This window comes from Lactuca virosa, chromosome 4 (genome assembly GCF_052849685.1).
Source record: "Lactuca virosa cultivar CGN04683 chromosome 4, Lactuca_virosa_CGN04683_v6, whole genome shotgun sequence".
NCBI lineage: Eukaryota > Viridiplantae > Streptophyta > Magnoliopsida > Asterales > Asteraceae > Lactuca > Lactuca virosa.
This window is the reverse complement of record NC_136429.1, coordinates 217,471,795-217,479,180: the sequence shown is the minus strand read 5'-3', so window position 1 is coordinate 217,479,180 and position 7,386 is coordinate 217,471,795.

The window sequence follows — 7,386 nt, the reverse complement described above, 5'->3', positions numbered from 1 at the left end:
CATGATACTAGACCAATCCTTTTGGTATAATATTTCTATTTGCCAAGTTCTCATAATTTCAGATTATGAAAAGGGATGTCGTAATCATAATTGAATTTTAGAACGCAAATAATGAACCCATATATAGAATTTTCTTATGTTGAGGCATTCAAGTCAAAATTCATATATATATATATATATATATATATATATATATATATATATATATATATATATATATATATATATATATTTGACTAAAGATGATTAAAACCTCAATCTAAGCTTTTAGAATTGAAATGAAGTATAATTTCCTCTTCCTTAATTATAGCAAAACAACTTTTTCAACCCCAGCAACTTCATGAATTGAAACTTTTGTTTTCTATAATTAACATTGCTAACTTGCAACACTTGTCATAATTATCATGCTCCCACTAACATGATGATTATTAGCATAATACTTATGCTCCCACTAGCTTTGACATGTATCCAGAAATCAGTTGGACTTCTAGAAATCAATACTCTATTGACTTTCTTACCAAAGTTCAGATTTCTGATCCAAGATTGCTTTGATAAGACTTTATCAGGATCATACACCTTTCCTTAGATAGCACACATGAGTGTCTAAACAATTTCAGAACTATGAAAAGGGATGCCGTAATCATAGTCTCAATTGTTCAGACCTTTGTCATTTCTCACAAGTCCTTGTTAGTGTGTCGGTTAACCACACATGCTCCACTAACGACTTTGAGAATGCAAATATCACAATTGCTATCTAGTTAAAATCTACTTAGTGAAAGTGTTTCCTCACCATCATTTTCATGAATCGGAGAGAAACCTTATGACACTTAGATTTTATGGTGTATGTGTTCTTATCCATGTGGATTTATCAAAACCATAATCACATGAGAAGGATAATGACAAATCCAAACTCATATGGACTGAACTCAATCTGAATTTCTTGCCACCTGGCAGTTGAAGGACCTGCCATTGCTTCCAAGTTGTTATGCAACCAATTGAGAACTCTAAGAACTCATATGCAAAGCCAACTTTAACTAGAATGGGCACAAAAATAGAAATATGTCAACACGATAGGTTATAAACCTCACGTCGTGTGCTAGTGTTAAACTACAAGTTTTTATTCTTGATTAGATCTTGAAATTATTTTAGGATCTTTAAGACTCCCACTGTCCTCTTGACATATAAGACTCTTGCCAAATATTCAAGAGATAGTGCGGATTCTTTATCAAGACAAACACTTCACACAATTGGCCTTAGTTGGTCTTTGTTTTACCCAAAACATCACAACTTACCAATTTCAAATGTACACGAGTAGGACACTTTTACTCTTACATATGACAAGTGTTACAAACCTTTCTTTAAGATATGTCACTCAACTTACAGTCTTCGAGTAGGACTCTAAGTCTTGTTTTTAGTATGACTCATCTTCTTGATTTAACCATTCCAACAATTCAAGATTCCTCTTCTTAGTCATAAGAATGAACTAAGATGTCCTTAGAGGACTAATTGTGATATGGTTTCTTAATCATTAAGATGATCACAAAACATGATACTAAAGTACTCTCCCATCTTTTCAGATTTGAGAAACTTTTATCTTTCTGCCTAATTTGATTCTTCTCAATTCGTTTTGCCATACATCAAAACTTTTTCAATGTTTCTGAATTATACTTAAACTTGTAAGTATAATCATATTTACTAAACTTTAGTAAATCATGACGAATAGTCTTATCGATCTTTTGTCGTGGACTTGATCAGTGCACCAGAATGTGTATTTGATCCCTTAGTCCTTCACTTGACTCACATATACATGTGAAGAAGGAATTAGTCTTAATTTTCCAAAGATGAAAATTCTCATTCACCATACTATACAACTTGCCTGATTCCAAGTTTCTATCCAACTGAAACTTGGTTGATGAGAATCTTTCCTTATTTGGTAAATTATGACACTACCACAAACGACAGAATCAAATCCATTTTTCCAATGTTGCTATTAATGGAATCATATAAACAACAATTTCTCACAAGTGCCATTGTAAGGATATTTAAAATAAATAAATTCAAAAATTTCTTTTATTTTAAAACTTGCGGAAAAAACTTATCCTTACAGTACAAATGCATATGAAAAACTATGTTGTTATCTATTGCCAAGCAAAATATTATAATTCCTAAGCAACAGCTCAAAAATTCTGATCACCGAACCATGCGATCAAAATCCATCTTCGCGATCAGAATCAGCATATACTTCCTTTAAGTTTCTTCACTTTTCTTTGATTCTTAAAACATCAACATGTGACCCAGTCACATCATGTAATAAGAATCTCATAATAGAAATTTAACAGAGTTAGATAGTGGACTTTACCTGAAATAGAGTTAAACTTCTTGACTTGATCAACCTTATGATCTTTCAGGTAAATAGGCAGCTTCGCAATCAATGCCCCTTCCTTTGGCAATAGACACATATGGACCCTTTGGTAGGACTCTCTCAGACTCAGCCATTCTCTTTACCATTTGGTCAACCGAGTTGACTATGGCCGATTCCTTTCCATTGGGAAGAGAAAGCTTTTACTGGGTATCCAATGTTACCATTGTTAATGTCCATTGAAGGTTTGGGAAGTTGATCTACTAATCAGATTTGCTTTACTAGTCCTTAAATCATTTCTGATTCAGCAGCACCTAGCAAATAGATAAGATCATTAAGGGTCTTGTCATAGTCTATCTCATAGTAGTCCCAAAGGAACTCACTATGTGACTTAGAAAGTGATTGAACATCCGACTTTCTTAAGACTTTGACACCTAACTCTCCCGGCTTGTCAATATGTGACTTCATCTCCGAGATGTGAGCAAACATAGACTTTGCTTGCCAATAGGGCTTGAGTGGCCTTGAACTTGTGGGTTAAGGAGAATAATTGGAGGAGGTGGAGGAAGTGAAGTTCCAAGAGATTTGGGAAGATCATAGATGTCTGAGCTAGATATATTTTGGGAGATATTCAAGATAGTTGATTTAAAGTCCTTAATATAACACCCAATATGAAATATTAAGGCTAGGACCCAACACAATATTTTATAACTTGGAAGAGGGATGCCGTAATCCAATCTATAGAATATTTGAAGGTAGGTGAATGATGATTCACCAATTTCCACCATGAAAAATGAAATAATTTTATTAGGTTTTAATTGGATTTGAAACTCCTAGATCTTTTGAGATTCATTGAATTGTTCAATGGCATGTTTCAATCTCGAGTGTGCCCTTCAGGTTTTGTGACTGGGATGCCGAGGATCACAAAACAAGGTGTGAAGTAACCATGCAAATTACTTGGTACTCTTAAATGTTTATCACTCAACCGATGTGTCGGTTAACCACACACGCTCCACCGGCCTATGATAAACTTTAAAAAACCCTTTGACTACTTTGTTAAAACAAGCTAGTGTGCCGGTTAACCACACGCGCTCCACTAACCGACTTAAGAAAAGTGCAAAGTGTAATTTCATGGGTTAGAACCTTATTCACATTTTCCTAAGTAACTAAGATTGGGAATTTATAAGTGTTTAGTTAGTTAGTATTTATCATTAATACTTTTAATGAAGGGAGAATTATAGTCCATGCCCTACCCGTTCGGCTAACGACCCTCCACCAGTCAAGGAAGCGGTGGGTGAGAGTGGACACCCATTAAACTACCATTTTATAGGCAGTAACCTTATACCCCCTTATAGACCGGCTTCGTGAATGAGGCCTACTAATGGTAAGACGACTTGCTCTTATATATATATATATATATATATATATATATATATATATATATATATATATAATTAACTTATAATATTATAAAGTATAAGGGTTGAATTTTAACTTTTAAAATCCTAAGGGCTTAATTTGGAATTAAAGTAGTCATAAGGGAAAACTTTACACATTCCAAAACTTGAGGGCAAGTTTTGAAACTATTCAAAAATATTCAATTCCATAACTTATGTGTTTAAAGTCGTTTTAATTCAACAAACTCTTCAAGTTCCATAACTTGAGGACAAGTTATGGAAGACTTTAAACCATTAAAGAATGTGACTTTTCTTTATTCATAACCTATGGAAATATTTATGAGTTTTATGAATCTTAAATGTGACTTTTCTTTATTCATAACCTATGGAAATAATTCAATCAAACTTTTTCATGTAATTAGACTAACCATTAAACAAATACAAAACATGAATCTATTGACAATTATCTTTGAAATTGGATTAGAATGAACATTACCACATCAAAATAGGTTTATAGGTTAAAAAACAGCTTATGGTAATGTTCCTAGGCCATTTCTAGCCAAAGAACTTGAAGATATGTTGTCAGGGGGTCCAACTCGTCGAGTGCACGAACCAACTCGGCGAGTTGGATGAGTTTTGCCTTGGACTCGTCGAGTCCCTTTATGGACTCGGCGAGTCTGCTGTTCAGACAACAAAAAACTTCGATTTTTCAGCAATTTTAGCAAGTATAACAAGAAAACAAGTCTAGGCTCTGATACCACTGTTGGGTTATGGGCATTCTAACACTCCTAAGTGTACATGCAACCCTAAATACCTTGGATCTATGTTTTCTCTATTATACATGCAAATATGAATATTCCAAGGTATTACCCTAACTAGCATACAATCTTTAATACTTGGGTAATAAACTAAATAGAAATACATACCTTGTTGATGTAGCTTGACTCCATGAAGCTCGAGAGCCTAGTGCCCCAAGTGTGACACCTCAAATGGTTCACACAACATCATCAACACATGGAATAACCATGAGAAGAAGACACTAATGCTCAAATCGGCTAGCCCTCACATATGTATCACTAGTCCAATTTCTTGAGCTAAAGGTGTCCTTATATAGTGTGCACATTAGGGTTACACCATGTAACCCATGACTTTACCCATTCCTTATGCTCCATGGGTTTTAACCTCCATGGAGTATCCATGGATCACCACATGGGTTAAACCTAACATAAGGAATCATGGATCATAAGCCCACATATATAAGAATGAATGATTTACACAATCAATCTCCATATATTTAATTAGTCTCTTTTTTATCACTAAATTAAGTCCAAATTAATTCTTGATCAATACTAATTAAATAACATGATTTCATATTAATATATTAGAACTTATAATATATTAATATGTCACAAATGTCCTCTCCTCACAAACGGTCTATCCAAATGTTCCGATGCCATGCAACCCAAATGGACCATGTCGAGTCGGGTCAAGTACATACCAATTATAGTTATGGACTTAGACACTAATCCAACAATCTCAACAACGCCTGTCCAAAGGATTGCTACCCTCTCCCGGAGATCGATCAGAAAGTCCAACCGCTTGAAGGTTTTCAACTCAAATGTTTCCTCGATGCGTACAAGGGTTATCATAAGGTACAGATGAAGCCAGAGGATGAGGTGAAAACTGCCTTCCACAGCGAGAAGGGTACTTTCTACTACCAAAAAATGCCTTTCAGACTCAAAAGCGCAGGCGCTACATACCAAAGGCTAATGGACAAGATATTTGCCGACCAAATTGGTAGGAATATCGAAGTCTATGTCGACGATATGGTAATTAAGAGACGCGATGAAGAAACATTGTTCCACGATATGGAGGAAACCTTCAAAACGCTAGATAAAGCGCAAATGAAGCTCAACCCAGCCAAGTGCACTTTTGGAGTAGAAGAGGGGAAATTCCTTGGGTATCAGATATCCAAGGAAGGAATCCTGCCCAATCCCACCAAAATACAAGAGTTCTTTGAATCAAAAAATCCCCACAACCTTAAGGGTGTACAAGAGATCAACGGTAGAGTGACGACATTGGGAAGATTCATCGCCAAATCTGCAGAAAAGGCACTTCCTCTGTACCAAACACTCAAAGGATGCCTAGACAAAAATCAGTTTAAATGGACGGAAAAAGCGGATGCGGCATTGCAACAACTGAAAGATGCCTTACACCAACTATCCGCCCTCGCCTGCCCGCTACCAGGCAAAACACTGCAGATGTACTTAGCAGCCTCCGAAGACGCTATCTCCTTTGTGTTGGCAGTAGAAAGGAAAGGCAAGCAGGTACCCATCCATTTTGTTACTAGATCCCTACAAGGGCCAGAGGTCAATTACCCAACCTTAGAGAAGCTGGTCCTAGCCCTGGTGTATGCTGCCAGACGGCTACGGAGATATTTTCAAGCCCACAAGGTGGATGTTCTTACTAGTTACCCAATAAAGCAAGTTCTGCTTAGGCCGGAAAAGTTCTGACGCCTGGCCAAGTGGGCCATCGAACTAGGTGAACATAATATCCATTATCATCCCTGGACTAGCATCAAAGCCCAGGCCCTGGCAGACTTCCTGGTTGAAATCCCAGATGCTATCAAGGGAGTGCCGACGACAATCTCTGTCGATCCGCTCGAGCCTGCAGCCGGCAAGGAACTTTGGAAGTTGTACACCAATGACGCGGAAAGCAAGGAAGGCTCAGGCGCAGTCCTGATCCTTCAAATCTCTAAAGGCGAACAGATCACCTACGCACTGCGATTTGACTTCCAAGTATCCAACAACGAGGCAGAGTACCAGGCACTCCTAGTAGGTCTGAGGCTGGCCAATAAGGTTGGCGCAAAGCAATTGGCAACCCTTGGTGATTCGCTACTTATAACAAACCAGATAAACGGAACGTATGAAGCTAAAGACTCGAGGATGCAGAAATACCTAGACGCTGTGCGAAATCTAACCAGCACGGTCAAAAGCTTTTCCATAAAACAAATCTCTCGGGGAAAGAATGCAAGGGCGGATGCCCTTAGCAAGCTCGCCTCAACTTCCCATGACCACTTAACAAAGAAAGTGCTAGTCGAAGTGCTCCCGGAGAGAAGTATCGATACCCAAAAGGTTATCACAGTATCGACTACACCGGAATGGACCAAACCGTATGTCGATTACTTACATCATGGCGTACTCCCGGGTGACCCTGAGGAGGCAAGAAAAGTCAAGATCAGGGCATCACATTTTGCAATCAGAGACGACCAGATGTACCGGAGAGGGTATTTAAGCCCATAGCTAAAATGCATCTCTAAAACAGAGGGACAGACGTTCCTGGAGGAAAGCCATTCTGGGGATGCAGCGGCACATTAAGGCGCTCGAGCGCTCATGGGCAAAATACTTCGCCTAGGAATATATTGGCCGGACGTGTACAACGACGCTGCAGCATTAACCAAGAAGTGCAAAGAATGCCAAGCCTTCGCTCCCTTCCAAAATCAACCAACAATGCCATTGACGAGCATTACCAACCCCTGTTCTTTCCATCAGTGGGGAATCGACATAGTAGGACCTTTCCCGCCAGCGCCAAGGGGCGTGAAATTTTTGCTAGTGGCCATGGATTATTTCACCA